Source organism: Triticum urartu, unplaced genomic scaffold, assembly GCF_056163025.1.
Source record: "Triticum urartu cultivar PI428250 unplaced genomic scaffold, HENAU_Tu73 scaffold2, whole genome shotgun sequence".
NCBI classification, from domain to species: domain Eukaryota; kingdom Viridiplantae; phylum Streptophyta; class Magnoliopsida; order Poales; family Poaceae; genus Triticum; species Triticum urartu.
This window is the reverse complement of record NW_028260368.1, coordinates 7,555,345-7,578,685: the sequence shown is the minus strand read 5'-3', so window position 1 is coordinate 7,578,685 and position 23,341 is coordinate 7,555,345. Positions and strand designations below refer to the sequence as shown.

At 36.2% G+C, this 23,341-nt stretch overlaps 3 non-coding genes across 3 annotated transcripts; 1 reads left to right on the top strand and 2 right to left on the bottom strand.

Moving 5' to 3' along the window:
• Nucleotides 1-14,629: 14,629 nt before the first annotated feature.
• TRNAF-GAA (transfer RNA phenylalanine (anticodon GAA)) lies at nucleotides 14,630-14,702 on the bottom strand. The gene has a single exon. It is a non-coding gene; the product is annotated as a tRNA-Phe (tRNA).
• A 1,667-nt stretch (nucleotides 14,703-16,369) lies between these two features.
• On the top strand, nucleotides 16,370-16,442 carry TRNAT-UGU (transfer RNA threonine (anticodon UGU)). Its single transcript has one exon. It is a non-coding gene; the product is annotated as a tRNA-Thr (tRNA).
• Nucleotides 16,443-17,661: 1,219 nt separating this feature from the next.
• TRNAS-GGA (transfer RNA serine (anticodon GGA)) lies at nucleotides 17,662-17,748 on the bottom strand. The gene has a single exon. It is a non-coding gene; the product is annotated as a tRNA-Ser (tRNA).
• Between the last annotated feature and the right edge of the window lie 5,593 nt (nucleotides 17,749-23,341).

Genomic DNA, 23,341 nt, shown 5'->3' with positions numbered 1-23,341 from the left:
TCTTGGGATCAATATCAGCAATGCAGTTCATCCAACGATAAAACAAATTCCAACTATAGAACTATGACACAATCAAACCCGAATGAACAAAATGTTGAATTGAATCGTACCAGTCTATACTGGGGTTTATTACTCATTTTTGTACTTGCTGTTTTATTTTCCAATTACTTCTTCAATTGAGAGAAAGAAAGAGACTAATAAGAATTCTCTTATCCCATTTGGAAGGATACCATCCTTATAACTACCCATGACTGTTTTTGTCTCTAGCATGACCAATTGATAAAATGTGGAGGAAAGTAGGGGAAATGGCCGATACTACTGGAAGAATTCCTCTTTGGCTGATAGGTACTGTAGCTGGTATTGCTGTGATTGGTTTAGTAGGTGTTTTCTTTTATGGTTCATATTCTGGATTGGGTTCATCTCTATAGTAATCGGAGGGACCAGATTGTAAACATGAAAAAGTAGGAGCTTAGCGGGTCCTTACCCCCCTTTATCTGATTAGAGCGGAAAGGACCCGCGGAATTTTTATTTTACTCTTATAACGCGAATTGAATCTATTCGATTCACTCTTATGAAGCAACAAGAAAAAGAGATCACTCGAGGATCCAATATCTTATTCCACGAAGGAAGTATCCTGAAAATCCTTGATTTAGTTTCGAGTAATAAACTAATAAAACCTTAATCAAAACTATTCAACTAGCCTAAAAATAAAAAAACCTTCAATGGAAGAGTTTACTTTTTTTTTGCAAAATTTCTGTAAATTTGAAGTTGAACTTAATTAAACAAGCCAAGCAATTTGCTCACAATCACAAGAAATTTTTCCCCCGCCATATTTTCTTCCCCTCTGTTTGTCCACTACCTCGGCTAAACCTAAGCAAAAGAAAAAGAGGTCCAAGAGACAGACCCGAATAAAGAAGAAATAGTAATCTTTGACGAATTAGGAAGAAAAAGGATTCTTATTTTGATACAAGAAGAATCGGCACAAGAAAAAGGCTTTTTCTTGTGCCGAATAGACGATTAAGAAGACCTGCAATCCCTCCGAAAAAGAAGAAATTTTAATTTGATTGTTCTCGCCTTTGCCTTGGATTCTCTTCTTTTGCATGGGATATAAATAAGGAATTCCAGACATCTCATAAACAAAAAGCAGTCTAAACAAAAAAAGGATTTCCAAAATAGATCATAGATAATTCTAGCAATTGCCAATAAATCGAGGCTTTTTACCAACTTGATGGTAAGAAATCCCGGGACCTAGAAATTCATTTCGTACAATTGAACCTTTTCAAACTGTTTCTTTTTGAGAACCAAAAAAACTTGTGCCAAAATAACGGATGCGAAGAAGAACAAAAGGCCTTGGACACGTAATGGATCCTGAAGCACGATTTCTGCGTCCCCCTGACCAAAACCTCCCACATTAGGATTGCTTGTTAATGGTTGATCAAGCTTGATGGATTCCCCCTCTGAAACAAGAAGTTCTGGTCCGGGAGGTATAATATCAATCACTTGGCGTCCATCTGATGCATCAACTATGGATATTTCATACCCCCCCTTTTCTTTACGTAGTATTTTTCTTACTATACCTGTTGACGTAGCATTATAGACTGTATTGTTACTCTTGCTACCATCAGGATAGATCTGTCCTCTTCCTCGGTTTCCCCCTACATATATGGGATATTTTAAGAAATGAGCATCTTTCTTCGTAGCAGGATCAGGGGAAAGAATGGGAAAGACAATTTCACTATATTTCTTACCGGGAACAGGGCCTATCACAAGAATGTTTTTTTTATCGGGACGATAACTCTGAAAAGCAAGATTTCCTATCTTTTCTTTTAACTCAGGGGAAATACGATCGGGCGGCGCTAATTCGAATCCCTCGGGCAAAATAAGAACAGCACCTACATTCAACCCTCCCTTTTTTCCATTAGCAAGAACTTGTTTCAATTGCATATCATAAGGAATTCGAAGAACTGCTTCAAATACAGTATCGGGAAGCACAGCTTGGGGAACTTCAATATCGACGGGCTTGCTAGCTAAATGGCAATTGGCACATACAATTCGTCCAGTTGCTTCTCGTGGGTTTTCATAACCCTGCTGCGCAAAAATGGGATATGCATTTGAAATAGATGTCCGAGTTATTACGTATATCATGATCGATACAGAAATCGATCGAGTTATCTGTTCCTTTACCCAAGAAAAAGTATTTCTATTTTCCATGTCCAATCGCAGATCCCAGAATTTCTACAATAAATTAGATAGGTAGCTAAGCTAATCTAGTTCCCTATACACGAATCTGTTGTCATTCTACTGCAACAGTTGTACTGCAATGATGAATACCTTAAAGTAGGTATAAATAGAAAGAATTTTGCTAAAATGGAAAAGGGCTTTCTTTCTAAAAAAAGATGCTTGCTAATTTGATTAATATTAATATCGGGAGATCAAATGAATTTATGCTTCACTAATTGAATGATAAATGACTACAAGCGAAGGAGATAGACGATTTAAACAAAAAAAGACCCAAAATTTCAAACATGTATCTAGAATTACTGGAAAACTACAAACAAAAATAGTGAAAATAAGCTCGTTAGGAGCCCATCCAAAATCGTTGTAGACCCAACGAATTACTAGTTCCCAACCACGGGTGGAGTGAAATCCAACAAAAAAATCAGTAACTAAAAGAATAAAAAAAGCTTTTATTGAGTCATTTAAATTATAGAAGAATTCCTGAACCCAAGAATTCAAAATGACAAGTTCCTCTTTACCCAGAAAAAAAGAACCACTTAGAATAGCCAAACAGATTATATTTGTCGAGAAATGCAAAATGGTATGGAGATGATCCTCATTATTTATTTTGACCCATTGTATTATTTCCTTGTGTATTCCTGTAGGAGGTTTTTGTACATGTGTCTTTAGTTTCCCTTTTATCATCTCGTCCAAGAGAGAAAGTTCTTCTAATTCTATGAATCTTTCTAGAATCCTTTTCTCTTGAATATCAGTTAAGAGAGTTTCGGATTGCCTGGTATTCCACCAATTCTTAATCCAAAGTTCCAGACATTTGTTAAATGAGGAAGAGACCCCCCAAGGCAAAAGTACGATAAATACAAGATATAGTAAAGAAGGCAATGCTTTCTTTTTTTTCATTTTTGATCTGTAAATGGAGTTGTTAATGAATATGCTTCATTCGCTGACTCTATTCCATTCCCTGACTCTATATGATGATATTTCTATTTCATGATATTTCTATTTCTTTGAAGCAAAAACTCTATAGGTTTGATACCCTGTATCTATTCTTCTTTTTTGTATATTAGTTATTAGTGGAATTTCAGTGCATTGGGTTCTTTCTTAGATCTAGATGGAATGAAATAGTGAAATAGAATAAAAAAAAAGCCCTTTCGGATGAAAAAGGAAGAATAGTATGCGATATATCTAACTTGGATAAAAAAAAATTAAAAGCAAATTTCTCTTATCCTCGTTTGTTCCTTCCTTTAGATAAATACTTAAAAATCCCCTTACAATAACAAATCCAATTTAGAAGGGACTTCCTCCCTGTGTTGAGAAAACTTTTCTTCTTCCAATTCTTCTTTTCTTCATTCAACTCAGTTCAAAAAAGATACCTCAAAATACTTCAATTGGTACGCGCAAGAAATAGGCCAATTCGGCAGCTTTTTGTTCAATTTCTCGTGGAGTAAAAAATTTATCATCAGTACGAGTCAAGGGAATGATCCCCTGGCCCCGGATTTCCATATAAAGAATACGACGAGGATAAAGACCCTCTTTAACCTGAATTCTAATTGATTGGATATCCCGCATAAGGAATCGAAGGAAGACGCGACGTTTTATTCCAGGGAATCCCCAACGAAAAATGCACACTATTCCCTCTTTTCTATCGAATCGGTCATAACCACTACCTACATTCCACAAAATAGTACACCACAAGTAGGAGCTAATGAATAGGCCTGCGATTCCGTAGAAAGACATCACGACCCCCTGCGGAAAAAAAAGAATTTCTTGAGATGGAAGTATAGATATAATATTCTTACCAAGATAACTGGAAATCCCAACCGATAAGAATCCTAGTGAACCTAGAAAAAGAATACAGGCCCAGAAAAAATTACCCCTTTTTCGAGAACCTTTTAGAAGTTCTACCCATATGTGTTCTGATCGCCAATTCATATTAGATATACTAAATCCAGCAGCGGTCGATTGAAATTGAGAGAATAAGCTAAATAATTTTGACTTTACTTTTTTTGATTCTGAAATCGCCTTCAGCAACTAGTACTCCTGTGAAATAATAGGTTAGATACATTGACTTTCTATTCAAAAAATATTCGTTGATTCAATTAAAATAAATAAAATAAAACTCGCTATACCTGGCTCTGCATATTCATGCATTTATGCTCGTAGCCTATATCCGCATCCATAACCGTTTTTCATTTGTGTGTAGAAAGTGTGTGTAGAAAAAGCCACATACCCTACCATATTATATTACTTACACTAAAAAATACTAGACAATCTTATTTTTTTGCACATAAAGAAATAAAGAAGTCATTGCAATTGCCGGAAATACTAAGCCTACTAAAGGCACGAAAATAGAAGGTAAGTTTAAATCCGTCATGGAATAGGTGTCTCAATTCAAATTTACTATTTCTATCTAGTCGAAAAATATCTTAAGATTCTTATGATATAATTAAGTATATCTATTATAAGGAATATTGACTATTGTATTGTATTTTTTATTTTTAGTTTGAAAAATATTCTGTAAAAAAAATGAAAGGATAATAAGAAAATTCCAAAAAAGGAGAACTAATTAAAAAGATTTTATTTTGATTTTCCCATCCTCATGGCCTTTCTATCTTTCTAATCTAATTTGAAATTGGATTCAAAAGAAAGCGGTTAGAATTTACTTCCTGCATACATACTTCTCTAGAAGCGCATACAATAATGCGTGGTAAAGGCGGAAAAATAGTATATTCAATCAAAATCAAAGGGCAAATTATCTTACCTACTATAGATCCCCTACTACCCTCTTAGACTTTAAAAGGCGATATACCACCCAAAGAAAGGGTATGAAAATGCCGGGTGGAGTTAGCTTTTCGACGAAGACCTGTCCCGTGCAGCGAAGCCCTGTTAGTAAGACCCCCCGCAATAATGGATTATAGAAGAATATTATTCCAAATACTCCTCTGGACGCATATAGTAGCATTGCGATTCCGAATCTTTTTTATTTATGAATATGAACAGAAAAAATTCATTGTATCGTTGGGTCGGAGCGGAGGTTTGGTCCAGAAAAATTAGAAACAAAACGTCTACTCTACCGCATTGAAGTCTATAGCGCTGTATTTCCACGAAAGTATAATTCTTACCATCAGGATACGATCCTTTCTTTTGAACTAAACGTCTCTACGATGGGTCCAGGTTCTATGTCCAATCCCAAATCAAGGATTTCTCGCTCTTGATCGGAGTCATAAACTAAAAAAAAACTACCTTTTTATCCTTTTTCTCAAGGTTATAGAAAACTTCCTTATCTAGTTCTAGCATTTTGAAAAAAAAAAAATGCTTCTTTTTTTACACACAGTTCGAGTCACTTGTTGACTCACGATTACGCCTGTTAAAAGTTTCAAACGTCCTCTTTTTTGAAATTGAAAGAGAGTCCTATAAAAAGGTCTAACTTCCAAACTATGTCTTTTTTCATTCATTCTCCTTTAGTTTTTTTCTCTATCTAGAAGTGGAATAGAATAACCCGGTTGAAGGGTAATGATCATACGTCTGTAATGCATTGTATGGCCCAGAATAGGTCCTATTCTTCTACCTTTTCCAGGTAGTCGATGGCTATTCACAGCTACCACCTTAACACCAAAGAAGAGTTCGACCCAATGCTTTATTTCTGTCTTAGTGAATCCCGATTCGACATTAAAAGTATATTGATTCTTTCCCAATAAACGAAGACTTTTTTCTGTAAATACTGCGTATTTGATTCCATTATCATTATCATATGATAATACTATATTTTATTATTTTATTATTTTATTTGTATTTCTTTATTGTATTATACCTTAATATATATATTCTAGATATATAGAATAGACGAATCTCAATTTGTCAAGTCTCATGATCATATCATGATCTATTTTTATTCGGCTCAATCTTTTTTTTCTAAAAAAGATTGAGCCGAGTTTAATTGCAATCAATTAGAAGAATAAAGAAGAATTACTGCATTTCATAACTGATTTTTTTCTCTTTTTATTTCGTTTCTTTTTTATTTATACCTTCTTTATCTTTAGTTTTATCTAGTTAATCAATAGTATCTACCGGCTCGAACTCGAATTTGATCGCCTTCCATACTTCACAAGCTGCGGCTAGTTCAGGACTCCATTTGCAAGCTGCTCGGATAATTTCATTACCTTCGCGAGCAAGATCGCGCCCTTCGTTACGAGCTTGTACACAGGCTTCTAAAGCCACTCGATTAGCTGCTGCACCAGGTGCATTTCCCCAAGGATGTCCTAAAGTTCCTCCACCAAATTGTAATACAGAATCGTCCCCAAAGATTTCGGTCAGAGCTGGCATATGCCAAACATGAATACCACCTGAAGCTACCGGTATAACACCTGGCATGGATACCCAGTCCTGAGTGAAAAAGATACCGCGAGCACGATCTTTTTCAATAAAATCATCGCGCAATAAATCAACAAAACCTAAAGTCATTTCGCGTTCCCCTTCTAACTTACCTACTACTGTACCGGAGTGGATATGATCTCCCCCAGACATACGCAATGCTTTAGCTAATACACGGAAATGCATACCATGATTTTTCTGTCTATCAATAACTGCATGCATTGCACGGTGAATGTGAAGAAGTAGGCCATTGTCGCGGCAATAATGAGCCAAAGTAGTATTTGCGGTGAATCCCCCAGTTAAGTAGTCATGCATTACAATAGGAACCCCTAATTCTCTTGCAAATACAGCTCTCTTAATCATTTCTTCACATGTACCCGCAGTCGCATTCAAGTAATGCCCCTTGATTTCACCGGTTTCGGCCTGTGATTTATAAATAGCTTCGGCACAAAAGACAAAACGGTCTCTCCAGCGCATAAATGGTTGTGAGTTTACGTTTTCATCATCTTTGGTAAAATCAAGTCCACCACGTAGACACTCATAACACGCTCTACCATAATTTTTTGCGGATAATCCCAATTTTGGTTTAATAGTACATCCCAATAAAGGACGACCGTACTTGTTCAACTTATCTCTTTCAACTTGGATACCATGAGGCGGGCCTTGGAAAGTTTTTGAATAAGTAGGGGGAATTCGTAGATCCTCCAAACGTAGAGCACGTAGGGCTTTGAAACCAAATACGTTACCTACAATGGAAGTAAACATGTTAGTAACGGAACCCTCTTCAAATAGGTCTAATGGATAAGCTACATAACAGATCCATTGGTTGTCTTCCCCAGCAACAGGCTCGATGTGATAGCATCGTCCTTTGTAACGATCAAGACTGGTAAGTCCATCAGTCCAAACAGTTGTCCATGTACCAGTAGAAGATTCGGCAGCTACTGCAGCCCCTGCTTCTTCGGGCGGAACCCCAGGCTGAGGACTTACTCGGAATGCTGCCAAGATATCAGTATCCTTAGTTTCATACTCTGGGGTGTAGTAAGTCAATTTATAATCTTTAACACCAGCTTGAAATCCAACACCTGCTTTAGTTTCTGTTTGTGGTGACATAAGTCCCTCCCTATAACTCTTGAATTAAGAATTCTCACAATAACAGGGTCTACTCGATGTTAATTAGGCGTAAATGAAACTTTAGCAAAAATCTCGTAAAACAAAAAGGATATTCAATTAATATAATATCAACTCATTAAAGAAAATTGAGGGCATGCTTAGGTTAATGAATATGTTTCATTCATATATAATGCGTACACCCTGTGTATGTTCTATCCTATAGGAATTCCAATATAGGAATTCGATAGGAATTGAGTTGTTGTTATGGTAAGTTAACACGGTTCGTTATTAAACCATGGATTTGATTTACCAAATCCATAATTATTGTATACTCTTTGATAGATATAGCGCAACCCAAATTAATTCCTAATCCTTATTTTACAAGTTCTTAATAGTTCTCTTTTCTTATTTTGAATGCAAATACCTAACTAAATACTAATAAAATTCTTTGTTGACAGCAATCTATGCTTCACAGTAGTATATATTTTGTATATCGAAGTCCTAGATAGGAAAGTAGAGTAGGCACAGATCCTCCACAAAAGGCAAAATGTATATGAAAAAAAAGATTGATTGAACTTTCCAATGGACTCATTCCATGAGTAAACGATTGAATGGGATTCGCTTGGGCAACGAAATCAAGTCCTGGTCCCCTTTTCTCTCTTATTGAATTAACTAATTCATTTCCTTTTTACTTTTGGATTTTTTTTGATTTGATTTGGCATTATTCAACAATAAAAAAAGAAAAATTTCGACAAATTCCTTTTTTTTAATTATGTGATAATTATGAGAACCAATCCTACTACTTCTCCTCCCGGGGTTTCCACAATTGAAGAAAAAAGTACAGGTCGTATCGATCAAATTATTGGACCCGTGCTGGATGTCACTTTTCCCCCAGGCAAGTTACCTTATATTTATAACGCTTTGGTAGTCCAGAGTAGAGACACTGCCGATAAGCAAATTAATGTGACTTGTGAGGTACAACAATTATTAGGAAATAATCGAGTTAGAGCTGTAGCTATGAGTGCTACGGACGGGTTGATGAGAGGAATGGAAGTGATTGACACGGGAGCTCCTCTCAGTGTTCCGGTCGGTGGAGCTACTCTCGGACGAATTTTCAACGTTCTTGGGGAGCCTGTTGACAATTTGGGTCCTGTAGATAGTAGTGCAACGTTCCCTATTCATAGATCTGCGCCTGCCTTTATCGAGTTAGATACGAAATTATCCATCTTTGAAACAGGTATTAAGGTCGTCGATCTTTTAGCTCCTTATCGACGTGGAGGAAAAATAGGACTATTTGGGGGGGCTGGAGTAGGTAAAACAGTACTGATCATGGAATTAATCAATAACATTGCTAAAGCTCATGGGGGCGTATCCGTATTCGGTGGAGTAGGGGAACGGACTCGTGAAGGAAATGATCTTTATATGGAAATGAAGGAATCCGGAGTAATTAATGAAAAAAATATTGAGGAATCAAAGGTAGCTCTAGTCTATGGCCAAATGAATGAACCACCGGGAGCTCGTATGAGAGTTGGTTTAACTGCCCTAACTATGGCGGAATATTTCCGAGATGTTAATAAGCAAGACGTGCTTTTATTTATCGATAATATCTTTCGTTTTGTTCAAGCAGGATCAGAGGTATCCGCTTTATTAGGGAGAATGCCCTCCGCAGTGGGTTATCAACCTACTCTTAGTACAGAAATGGGTTCTTTGCAAGAAAGAATTGCTTCTACTAAAAAGGGATCTATAACTTCGATTCAAGCAGTTTATGTACCTGCAGACGATTTGACCGACCCTGCCCCTGCCACAACATTTGCACATTTGGATGCTACTACCGTACTTTCCAGAGGATTAGCTTCCAAGGGTATTTATCCAGCAGTAGATCCTTTAGATTCAACCTCGACTATGTTACAGCCTCGGATCGTTGGCAACGAACATTATGAAACTGCGCAAAGAGTTAAGGAAACTTTACAACGTTACAAAGAACTTCAGGACATTATCGCAATTCTTGGCTTGGATGAATTATCGGAAGAGGATCGTTTAACTGTAGCAAGAGCAAGAAAAATTGAGCGTTTCTTATCACAACCGTTCTTTGTGGCAGAAGTTTTTACTGGTTCTCCAGGAAAGTATGTTGCTCTTGCGGAAACTATTAGGGGATTTCAACTAATCCTTTCCGGAGAATTAGACGGCCTACCTGAACAGGCTTTTTATTTGGTGGGTAACATCGATGAAGCTAGCACGAAAGCTATAACCTTAGAAGAGGAGAACAAATCGAAGAAATGAAATTAAATCTTTATGTACTGACTCCTAAGCGAATTATTTGGGATTGTGAAGTGAAAGAAATCATTTTATCCACTAATAGTGGCCAAATTGGCGTATTACCAAACCACGCCCCCATTAACACAGCAGTAGATATGGGTCCTTTGAGAATACGCCTCCTCAACGACCAATGGTTAACAGCGATTCTGTGGAGCGGTTTTGCGAGAATAGTTAATAATGAGATCATCATTTTAGGAAATGATGCGGAACTGGGTAGTGATATTGATCCGGAAGAAGCTCAAAAGGCACTTGAAATAGCCGAAGCTAACTTGAGTAAAGCTGAGGGTACGAAAGATTTGGTTGAAGCGAAGCTCGCTCTCAGACGAGCTAGGATACGAATCGAGGCTGTCAATTGGATTCCCCCATCCAATTGAAGACAATCCAGTGGTTTATAGTTGATACAAAGAAAAAGGGAAGAGGGGTAGAAAAAGTTATTAGATAGCGAAGCGAAGTAAGTCCAATGCTATCTAGTAATTTTTCTACCTACTTACCTACTATTGGATTTGAACCAATGACTCCCGCCGTATGAAAGCAATACTCTAACCACTGAGTTAAGTAGGCAATTTATCACCACAAAGGAAGACCCATTACTTCGATCGATTATATATTGAATCCCTTTTCTAAGCAATACCGCTCTGTTATTGGTCTGTTATATACTAAATACTAAACTAAATACTAAACAGATACAGATCAAAGGGGTATCCTCTGGCATTAGAAAATATTCATCTTGACAAGAAATTATCTATATGTTAAGATATCTCTGATAAGGGCTATAGCTCAGTTCGGTAGAGCAACTCGTTTACACGTGCGCCAATGCTTTTCAAAGGAGCTTATTATGCAATGAACATAATCGATCTTATTGCAAAATCAATGTCTTACTTCATAGATTCGAGAGAATAGGAGAACAGTAGCCTGACAAACAGTCGGTTCAGTCCGATTCAGGTGCCAATTCAGGTGCCTAATCAAATAGAACCCTTATGGATTTGCTAGTTGATAAGGTAAATATCCAGCCCACTAAATGCTAGGCGTAATGAGGATAAGGGCCTCCAAAAAACTTCTTTTCGTTCTATGAACTTTAAGGTGTATGAAGTCTCATAGTTAACTCTTGCAGTGGAACGATAGAGACTCCATTTCACTTAGGTTGATTTAATTTAGACCGGAGGCAGACCTAAGTCAAGGTAATCCTCCTTTGAAACACTTTGGTATTGCTCCTAGATAGATCATAATACAAAAAATCAATCAGAGCACAGGGAGCCATCTCATTATCTTTCCGTAAAGAAAAACTATGGTGGACTAACTGATCTTTAAATCAGTTTATGAAAGAGCCCAATGCAAAAAAATGCATGTTGGGTCTTTGAAACAGTTCAAATCATTTCGATAATAATCCGTTTGATCTGTTTTACCGAGAAGGTCTACGGTTCGAATCCGTATAGCCCTAATATGCCCTTTTTTAGATTTTAGGATCTCTATCCTATGTTTTCTTTAGTTTAGTATAGTTTTCATTTTCTCATTAGTATTTGTTTATAGACTGGATAGGCGCCTGCGACATAGAATAGAGATAAAAGCATTACCAAAGGCTCATTCATCGAAAATCAAAATCATACAGACAGGAAAAGAAAAACGAATTTCTATCAAATCAATAGAAGAAAGGATCCTTTCCCTGATTTGAATCCCGTCCTCCTTCAAATAGGATATCTCTAGACTTCCCTATAATAACTGCAATGATTTTATCCATTTTGCGAATTCCTACTTTGTTTTAAGTATATTTATTACTTTGTTTATAGATACATTATGTAAATTGATCAACTTTAAATAGAAAAAATAAAGTAAAGAGTAAATAAGAAAACAGAATATTCTGTCTCATAGTTCTGAAATAGAGTTCTTTATTTTTATTTTATAGTATTACTTCTCATTAATTATACTGCATAGATTAGTCCTACTATCTTAATTAGGTTCTAATTTAGTAGTATTCTCATTTTTATTTAATAGTCTCTTATTATTTTATTATTAAATATTAAATAAAGGATAGAGCTATTCTTTTTTCTAGAGATTCTAGAGAAAGCGAGACAAAGTGAAACGAGAAAGTTTTCTTTATATAAGAATTAGATCTACATACACCATATCTAAATAGAATGGAAATCCAAAAGAAAGGGAGTTGGGATTCCATTGGATGAATCTTTAAAGAAGATGCAGCACAGAGGAAACAAAGGCTAAACTTAAACTAAGCGCTTTTGTTTGAACAAAAAAGATTCTTGTTTCACCGAGGAAAAGAGAGAAGTTCTGGATAAATTGACAATGCTGAATTGAATTGACTAATTTAAGTTCCGCCTATTCCACATTAATGGGAGTACATTATGTTTCTGCTTCACGAATATGATATTTTTTGGACATTTCTAATAATAGCAAGCCTTATTCCTATTTTGGCATTTTCGATTTCAGGACTTTTAGCCCCGGTTAGTGAAGGACCAGAGAAGCTTTCTAGTTATGAATCGGGTATAGAACCCATGGGAGGGGCTTGGGTACAATTCCGAATACGCTATTATATGTTTGCGCTCGTTTTTGTTGTTTTTGATGTGGAAACCGTCTTTCTATACCCTTGGGCAATGAGTTTCGACGTATTGGGTGTATCCGTTTTTATCGAAGCTTTGATTTTCGTGCTTATCTTAGTTGTTGGTTTAGTTTATGCATGGCGAAAAGGAGCCTTGGAATGGTCTTAACTGAATATTTAGACAAAAAAAAAGAAGGAAAAGATTCTATTGAGACAGTTATGAATTTGATTGAGTTTCCCTTACTTGACCAAACAAGTTCCAATTCTGTTATTTCAACTACACCAAATGATCTTTCGAATTGGTCAAGACTCTCCAGTTTATGGCCCCTTCTATACGGTACCAGTTGTTGTTTCATTGAATTTGCTTCATTAATAGGCTCACGATTCGACTTTGATCGTTATGGATTGGTACCAAGATCAAGTCCTAGGCAAGCAGACCTAATTTTAACAGCCGGTACGGTAACAATGAAAATGGCTCCCTCTTTAGTGAGATTATACGAGCAAATGCCTGAACCAAAATACGTCATTGCTATGGGAGCCTGTACTATTACAGGGGGAATGTTCAGTACGGATTCCTATAGTACTGTTCGGGGAGTTGATAAGTTAATTCCTGTGGATGTCTACTTGCCGGGCTGCCCACCTAAACCGGAGGCAGTTATAGATGCCCTAACAAAACTTCGTAAGAAGATATCGCGAGAAATAGTTGAGGATCAAACTCTATCTCAAAATAAAAATAGATGTTTTACTACCAGTCACAAGCTTTATGTTAGGCGCAGTACTCATACAGGAACTTATGAGCAAGAATTGCTCTATCAATCACCATCTACATTAGATATATCTTCTGAAACTTTTTTCAAATCCAAAAGTTCAGTACCTTCCTACAAATTAGTGAATTAGGAGAGGGGCTCTTTTGTGTAGAAAAATAAAAAGCAGGGCAATCTTTCAAACTTGCATCCGAAATGTGAAATATTTATACAAAGAGGGAGAGATGAAGACAATGCAGCAGGGTTGGTTATCTAATTGGCTAGTCAAACATGAGGTGGTTCATAGATCTTTGGGCTTTGATCACCGAGGAATAGAGACTTTACAAATAAAAGCAGGGGATTGGGATTCCATTGCTGTCATTTTATATGTATATGGTTACAATTATTTACGCTCCCAATGTGCTTATGATGTAGCACCCGGTGGATCTTTAGCTAGCGTGTATCATCTTACGAGAATACAATATGGTATAGATAATCCAGAAGAAGTCTGCATAAAAGTCTTTGCCCAAAAGGATAATCCTAGAATTCCGTCTGTCTTCTGGATTTGGAGAAGTGCCGATTTTCAAGAACGCGAATCTTATGATATGGTGGGAATCTCTTATGATAATCATCCGCGCCTTAAACGTATCCTAATGCCTGAAAGTTGGATAGGCTGGCCCTTACGTAAGGATTATATAACCCCCAATTTTTATGAAATACAAGATGCTCATTGAATGATAAGAAATTCATGCTCACTTATACAACACAACTCCAGATTTTATTCAAGTCAAGGAATATTTTTAGGTTCTTTTCCTAGATGAAACGGAATACCTATTTATAATTAATTCCTAATTATACAAAAGCATTCCAGATAGACTGAGCAAAAAAAGGGTTTCATTTGGATTCCCCTATTTTGAAAATCGCATATTAATTTCCTTCATATGAACAGAAAAATAGGATGACTCAAAGAAGTTCTCTACCAGGAACTTTGTACCGCGCACATTACTTAGCACAACTAGGAAAATAAGATAAGATAAAGATAAGCAAGACTAAAAAAATATTCGTCGGAATAGCGGAATACAAAATTAAGAAACGCAAAAAAATAAAGGGGAATCTCACCCCCTTCTTTATCATAAAGAAAAGATATATTTTAAAACTTCTTTAAAAAGAAAAAGAAGTGCCTCTATATTTATATTATAGATTTATCCACTTAGATGAATAAATATTATTAATGAATATGTATCACAATCCATCTCGAGGTATTTGGATCAATACCTATTCGGTGGATCTTTTTTTTTTTTTTCTCTGCCAGGAACCAGATTTGAACTGGTGACACGAGGATTTTCAGTCCTCTGCTCTACCAACTGAGCTATCCTGACCTTTTCTTGTGCATCATCCTAGTAGAGTATTTGTATCTATGTCAATTAAAAGGACTAAAAATTAATTAAAGTATTTCAAATTTTAAATTTGAAAATGGGGGGGGTAGTCCTATGCATTGTGCATGGTTTACTTAAATAAAACTTAAAAATAGAGTGAATAACCAAGATTTCTTGCCGATACTCTAATAAAAAAGAAATCTATTCAATGAATAGGATAAGATCCATTGAGTTCTCTTCGCATTCCTTTGTGAAAGAGTAGAATGAGAAAGCTAATGAATCTTAAACCCATTGCATTGATAAAAAGAAAAAAAAGTGCATTGATAAAAAGAAAAAAAAAAAGAGGATAAATAATAATAATATAGTATAGTTAGGGAATAAAAGAGGATTTGGGGATAGAGGGACTTGAACCCTCACAACTTATAAAGTCGACGGATTTTCCTTTTACTAGAAATTTCATTGTTGTCAGTATTGACATGTAGAATGGGACTCTCTCTTTGTCCTCGTCCGATTAATCCACTTTTTTAAAGATCTCGAAAACTTTGAATTTTAATTGAAGAATTTGATTATTCAATATTCGATTGGAGTGGATTCACAATAATGAAAAAAAAAAATTATGATATGAGTTTTTTATTTCATAATCATTATCATTTCTAATTTCATTTTTAAAAAAGATAAAGAACCTATATTATAATTAGAATATAATAAGAGTTCTGTGATTAATCGTTTGCTATGTCAGTATCTATACGTGTTTATTAAATGTATAAGGTATAAAACCCCTCTTTCTCTAATTTAGAACTAGAAGGAATTCCACTAACAACACAACGTAATTAACTCGATTCGTTAGAACAGCTTCCATTGAGTCTCTGCACCTATCCTTTTCCTTTGTATTCTAGTTCGAGAACCCCTTGTTTTCTCAAAACACGGATTTGGCTCAGGATTGCCCTTTTTTAATTCCAGGGTTTCTCTGAATTTGGAAGTTACCACTTAGCAGGTTTCCATACCAAGGCTCAATACAATCAAGTCCGTAGCGTCTACCGATTTCGCCATATCCCCATTTCCCTCTTCTTTGAGACCAGGATTCCTTGTGTAATTTCATCCATCTCTTAGTTTTTTTTTTGAATCATTGAGTTCATCACTCAACGTAGTCTAGCAGTTCAGTTCGACTCTATTTGAGAGACCTCGCTTGCTTATTGCAATTCAGAATTGAATTGATTCTATCCTTGATGTATTTGCAATTCAATCCGAATCAATATATCCAAAAGTTTTTATCTCCCCCACCTCCCGTCTTACTTTTTTATAGTATTCAAAATTATACTATAACGCTTGATATTTATTCTTTTTTTCTAATCAGAATTAGCAATTTTATTTACTCTGACTCTATGTTCCCCTTAGTGAAATATTAATCCTCAAATTATTAACAAATAATAAAGTCTATAATGATCGAATGAAAATACCAATAAATTCTATAATTTTATTTTTTAATATCCTATAGTTAAGCATATCAAGCTAACTTTATCTTTAAGAAGTTTTAGTATTTTTTTATTTTTATAAGTATAACTTCAAATTTAGAACTAGTTAATAGCTAAGATTAATAACTAATATCTGAGATTTTACGGATTTCCTATACTATACCTATTTCTATTTGTTACACTATTTCCGTTATGTAAGCCCACTTAGCTCAGAGGTTAGAGCATCGCATTTGTAATGCGAGGGTCATCGGTTCAAATCCGATAGTCGGCTTTTTTTTCTCTATCGATGTTCTACGAACAAGAATCTCTTTTTTTCCGAATTAAATGGAGAATCCAGGATCTTTTATGTTTTTTACCTTACAATTTTGCTAGATACAAAACAATAAAATAAATAATATATATACAAAAAAAAAAGATTTTGATGAAATTCCATTTTTTGGGGTACTTTAGTTGATTTTACTCTGTTTATCCTGTAGTTTAATTCAGTTTTAATTTCGATGTATTCTGTAATGTAAATACAATGAAATTAATTGTGTAAAATGAAATTTCAATAAAATAAAAAAAGGAGTCTTCATGTCCCGTTATCGAGGACCTCGTTTAAAAAAAATACGCCGTCTGGGAGCTTTACCAGGACTCACTAGAAAAACACCTAAATCCGGAAGTAATCTTAAAAAAAAATTCAATTCTGGGAAAAAGGAGCAATATCGTATTCGTCTTCAAGAAAAACAGAAATTGCGTTTTCATTATGGTCTGACAGAACGACAATTACTTAGATATGTACATATCGCTGGAAAAGCAAAAAGGTCAACAGGCCAGGTTTTACTACAATTACTTGAAATGCGTTTGGATAATATCCTTTTTCGATTGGGTATGGCTTCAACCATTCCTGGGGCCCGCCAATTAGTCAACCATAGACATATTTTAGTTAATGGTCGTATAGTCAATATACCAAGTTTTCGTTGCAAACCCCGAGATATTATTACTACGAAAGATAACCAAAGATCAAAAGGTCTGGTTCAAAATTATATTGCTTCATCGGACCCGGGGAAATTGCCAAAGCATTTGGCGATTGACACGTTGGAATATAAAGGACTAGTAAATAAAATCCTAGATAGGAAGTGGGTCGGTCTCAAAATAAATGAGTTGTTAGTTGTAGAATATTACTCTCGTCAGACTTGAACTTAACGAAAAAAGGAAAGGTTCATAGAATTTTCTTCCCCTTCCCCTTTCCCCGAACTAAATCGCCCTAAGACCATTACCATTAATTTGTATTTTCCCATCAACTAGCTAAAATTGATTAACCCTAGGATTAGGATCCTTTTTTCTTTTTTCCTCTATGTGTATTTTACATACCACAGTAATTTGCTATAGAGAATTTCTAATTTCTATTAAATCAAAATAAGATAATATAAGATATTATATTATTGCTGGAAAAAATTGTTATTTGATTTGATACATTGTGATCCTTAACGTTGATGAATTAAGAAAAACGGAAAGAGAGGGATTCGAACCCTCGGTAAACAAAAGTCTACATAGCAGTTCCAATGCTACGCCTTGAACCGCTCGGCCATCTCTCCTACATAACTTATTATGGAAAATAAACTGAGTGAATAGCGAGTTTTCTTATTCCTGCAGTACAGGTACAACCGCAACCACTCGGGGGTTCCATAGTTCTATTGGAAAAATTCCTTTTGATCTAAGTGGAAGGATACAGGATTTTTTACTAGAAATTGCGCTCGCTATAAAATAAAAGTTTTAATTTGGGTTTTCCCGCAACTAAAGAAAAAGAAAATGGAAGAATTCTTCTTATTGCATAATAAAATAAAGAAACCTTAGAATTCCGTTTGCATAAGATACGCTACACCATACTATCGAAATCAAAAATAGGGTATGAGACAATTAATAACTTTGAAAACACGAAATAGTTGATAACATAAGTTGTTGTTCAGAAATAGGAAAGTGGAATGAAATCCAGTCTTAGTCAAATATTTCATATCTCTTCGTGTCCAAGCAGAAGGAAAAGGATACAATTTGAGCTGAGCGGAAAATCCATATCTCTCTTATCCATTTAAAGCATATGGATTTAGAGTAGAGCATATGGATCAATCTATTTATAATTATAAGAATCGAATGTGTTTGTTTTTATGTTATTTTGTGAAGGAATGAAAACAATTCTATATAGAATGGGTTGGGAATTATGCCTAGATCCCGTGGAAATGGAAATTTCATTGATAAGACCTCCTCAATTGTAGCCAATATTTTATTGCGAATAATTCCGACAACCTCAGGAGAAAAAAAGGCATTTACTTATTATAGAGATGGTGCGATTTGACTCTTTTTTTTGCTTTTTTTTAGCCCTACCTATACCTCAGTCTTACGAAAAAGAGAGGGGGGTTGGCATAGAGAGAACCAAATTTGTAAAGCAAACAAACCCACGCTTCGGGAAGGTGAGGCGAACTAACAATTCCTTCCGTCGTGTATCCTCGATTGATGCGGCTTCAGATACTTCAATTGTAGATTTGAGTATTGAGCGAAAGGTTACACCTACAGGATATGGTATGGTATGGATTACAGGCCAATCCTACTCTATTAGTATCCGTAGGCAGCATAGGGGAGAAAAGCACTACACCTAGAAATAGGAATCAACAAGAGAAAAACTTTGTTAGAAATTACCCCTTTCCTGATCGGTATCAGGGCTGGGAAGAATGGTTGGGATAACAAACAACCATCAGGTTTGTACTTTGGATACCCCTATAACCATCAAAGATCGTTGAAGTAGCTAATTCCTCTAAATAGGAGGCGTTGAGAACAAAGAAATTATTGGAGCTATCGTTTTCCTCTAGCATTAATAGAATTCATTGGTGTTAAGAAAAACCTCTTGTGGGAAGGTTGGCTAGAGATTTCTTGGAAAAATACCAGCCCCTTTCGGTTCATAATGAGACGGGACTAATTCTATTTTGATTCTATAGATTATTTCGCTTAGTACTATTATGTACAGAAGGGAGGAGCCGTATGAGATGAAAACCTCATGTACGGTTTTGGAACGGAGATTTTTTGAATAGAATGAACGACCGTAACGGATGTTGGCTCAATCCGAAGGAAATTATGCGGAAGCTTTGCAAAATTATTATGAAGCTACGCGACTAGAAATCGATCCCTATGATCGAAGTTATATACTCTATAACATAGGCCTTATACACACAAGCAATGGAGAGCATACAAAGGCTTTGGAATATTATTTCCGGGCACTAGAACGAAACCCCTTCTTACCGCAAGCTTTTAATAATATGGCCGTGATCTGTCATTACGTGCGACTATCTCCACTATAGAAAGAAAAAAAAAAAAGAGAGGATCAAATTTTCTAGTAAATACTAGAAAAAAAGGGCTTTCTACATAGGGATCGTAAAAACAACGATTTTTCCCTATCAGCTGTAGGAAGGAAGGACACTTCACGAGAATCAAAAAACGAAGAAAGTATGGCCTATACTACTACACTCTATGGATAAAGTTTCTCAAATTGATAGAGAAAGCACCGTAAAGATCAATTAGTGAGCGACTGGGTCGATACAACTAAAAAAAACTGCTTACTTATCCCATGATATGGGGCAAAATTTAGGAATCCGCTTATGTAATAGAGCCGATCCACTAAGGGATTAAGCAGCGGTGTAGTATCAGATCCCAAAGATAGTAAGTTCTTTTTTCTTTCTTATGGAAAAAAGTCTTTTTCAAGGATTCTATAGAGATTTCATATATGAAACCGGGATAGTTACCTCTCAGAAAATTTGAACGAAGGCTCTATATCTATCTATGCTTCATTCTTCTGAAGGTGGGAAAAAAGATCAAACTGATTATTGATAAAAATTAGGGTTTGAAACTTAGGTAATTAATTTCTTCTGCTTAACCCAAGAACAAATTGGATCGATTTTTGATAAATCGAATTCAGTTAAGATAGGGGAAATTCAGATAGCAATTTCTGAGCCGTATGAGGTAGGAAACTCTCAAGTACGGTTCTAAGGGAAGGAACTTCCTATTCCGACCGAGGAGAACAGGCCATTCTACAGGGTGATTCGGAAATTGCGGAAGCTTGGTTTGATCAAGCTGCTGAATATTGGAAACAAGCTATAGCGCTTACTCCGGGAAATTATATTGAAGCACAGAACTGGTTGAAGATTACGAAGCGCTTTGAATTTGAATAAGACCATGCTCCTTCTTTTTCATAAAATGGGTGGTTTGGTTGTTGATCCATTAATCAAATAAATTAGGTCGTAAGATCGAATCAAGAATTTCATTATATCCATTTCTTATACCTTCTATTTTATATGATATTTCATAAGAATAAACCATAGGGATAGGGTCTAGAATAGAAGTAATAAAGTGAATAAAAAGAGGGGGCAATCTAAATATTGCTAATATATTAGGACCATCTTATTAATAATTCTAATGAGTTATCTTGGAATTTAGAATCAAATAAAAAACCCTATATTATGCTCAAGGAAAGTAGATATAGATAGGAGCTTATGCCCTCAAAAAAAATACACTAGTTTCTTAAATTAAAAATAAAAAAGATTTTTTTCTTACGTCGAGAAATATTTGTTTTTCAAGATAAACAATGTCCGTTAGGCACCTAATCTTTATGTCATAATAGACCCGAACACTTGCCTCGGATTGACTTCAATATATAATTGCTCCAGTGAATAACTAAAAAAAAAATAGAAGGATGGTAGATAGTAAAGAAAAGAACTAATCACAATATCTATCTTTCAAAATCTATCTTTCAAAATCTATCTTTCAAAATATATATCTTTCAAAGATTCACTAAAAAGACAGTTGGCGGGTCTCTTTGTATGTCTTGTCCGGAAAGAGGAGGACTTAATGATTATTCGTTCGCCGGAACCAGAAGTAAAAATTGTTGTGGATAGGGATCCTGTAAAAACATCTTTTGAGGAATGGGCCAGACCCGGCCATTTCTCAAGAACACTAGCTAAGGGCCCTGATACTACCACTTGGATCTGGAACCTACATGCTGATGCTCACGATTTCGATAGTCATACTGGTGATTTGGAGGAGATTTCTCGAAAAGTCTTTAGTGCTCATTTCGGGCAACTTTCCATTATCTTTCTTTGGTTGAGTGGCATGTACTTTCATGGCGCCCGTTTTTCCAATTATGAAGCATGGCTAAGTGATCCTACTCACATTGGACCCAGTGCTCAGGTAGTTTGGCCTATAGTAGGGCAAGAAATATTGAATGGTGATGTAGGCGGGGGTTTCCGAGGAATCCAAATAACCTCTGGTTTTTTTCAGCTTTGGCGAGCATCTGGAATAACTAGTGAATTACAACTCTATTGTACTGCAATTGGTGCATTGATTTTTGCAGCGTTAATGCTTTTTGCTGGTTGGTTCCATTATCACAAAGCCGCTCCCAAATTGGCCTGGTTCCAAGATGTAGAATCCATGTTGAATCACCACTTAGCGGGATTATTAGGACTTGGGTCTCTTTCTTGGGCGGGGCACCAAATTCATGTATCTTTACCAATTAACCAATTTCTTGACGCTGGGGTGGATCCTAAAGAGATACCACTTCCTCATGAATTTATCTTGAATCGGGACCTTTTGGCTCAACTTTATCCTAGTTTTGCCGAAGGAGCAACCCCTTTTTTCACTTTAAATTGGTCCAAATACGCAGAATTTCTGACTTTTCGCGGAGGACTAGATCCAGTAACCGGTGGTCTCTGGCTGACCGATATTGCGCACCATCATTTAGCTATTGCTATTCTTTTCCTAATCGCAGGTCATATGTATAGGACCAATTGGGGTATTGGCCATGGACTTAAAGATATTTTGGAGGCTCACAAGGGCCCATTTACAGGACAAGGCCATAAGGGTCTTTATGAAATCTTAACAACGTCATGGCATGCTCAATTATCTCTTAACCTAGCTATGCTAGGCTCTACAACCATTGTTGTAGCTCATCATATGTATTCTATGCCTCCCTATCCATACCTAGCTACTGACTATGGTACACAACTTTCCTTGTTCACACACCACATGTGGATTGGCGGATTTCTAATAGTCGGTGCTGCTGCACATGCAGCAATTTTTATGGTAAGAGACTATGATCCAACTACTCGATACAACGATCTATTAGATCGCGTCCTTAGACACCGCGATGCAATCATATCCCACCTTAACTGGGTATGTATATTTCTAGGTTTTCACAGTTTTGGCTTGTACATTCATAATGATACCATGAGTGCTTTAGGCCGTCCACAAGATATGTTTTCGGATACTGCCATACAATTACAACCTATCTTTGCTCAATGGGTACAAAATATCCATGCTACTGCGCCTGGCGTAACAGCTCCTGGTGCAACAACAAGTACTAGCTTAACGTGGGGAGGCGGCGAGTTAGTAGCAGTAGGTGGCAAAGTGGCTTTGTTACCTATTCCATTAGGAACCGCAGATTTTTTAGTCCATCACATTCATGCATTTACCATACATGTGACTGTATTAATACTTTTGAAAGGTGTTTTATTTGCTCGGAGTTCCCGTTTGATACCCGATAAAGCAAATCTAGGTTTTCGCTTTCCTTGCGATGGGCCTGGCCGAGGGGGAACATGTCAAGTATCCGCCTGGGATCATGTTTTCTTAGGTTTATTCTGGATGTACAATGCAATTTCGGTAGTCATTTTCCATTTCAGTTGGAAAATGCAGTCGGATGTTTGGGGTACTATAAGTGATCAAGGGGTGGTAACTCATATTACAGGGGGAAACTTTGCACAGAGTTCCATTACGATTAATGGGTGGCTTCGAGATTTCTTGTGGGCACAGGCATCGCAAGTCATTCAGTCTTATGGTTCTTCATTATCTGCATATGGTCTTTTTTTCTTAGGTGCTCATTTTGTCTGGGCCTTCAGTTTAATGTTTTTATTCAGCGGCCGTGGTTATTGGCAAGAACTCATTGAATCTATCGTTTGGGCTCATAACAAATTAAAAGTTGCTCCTGCTACTCAGCCTAGAGCCTTGAGCATTATACAAGGACGCGCTGTAGGAGTAACCCATTACCTTCTGGGTGGAATTGCCACGACATGGGCATTCTTCTTAGCGAGAATTATTGCAGTAGGATAGTGGCTAGGAGGATTTGAAAGGCATTATGGAATTAAGATTTCCCAG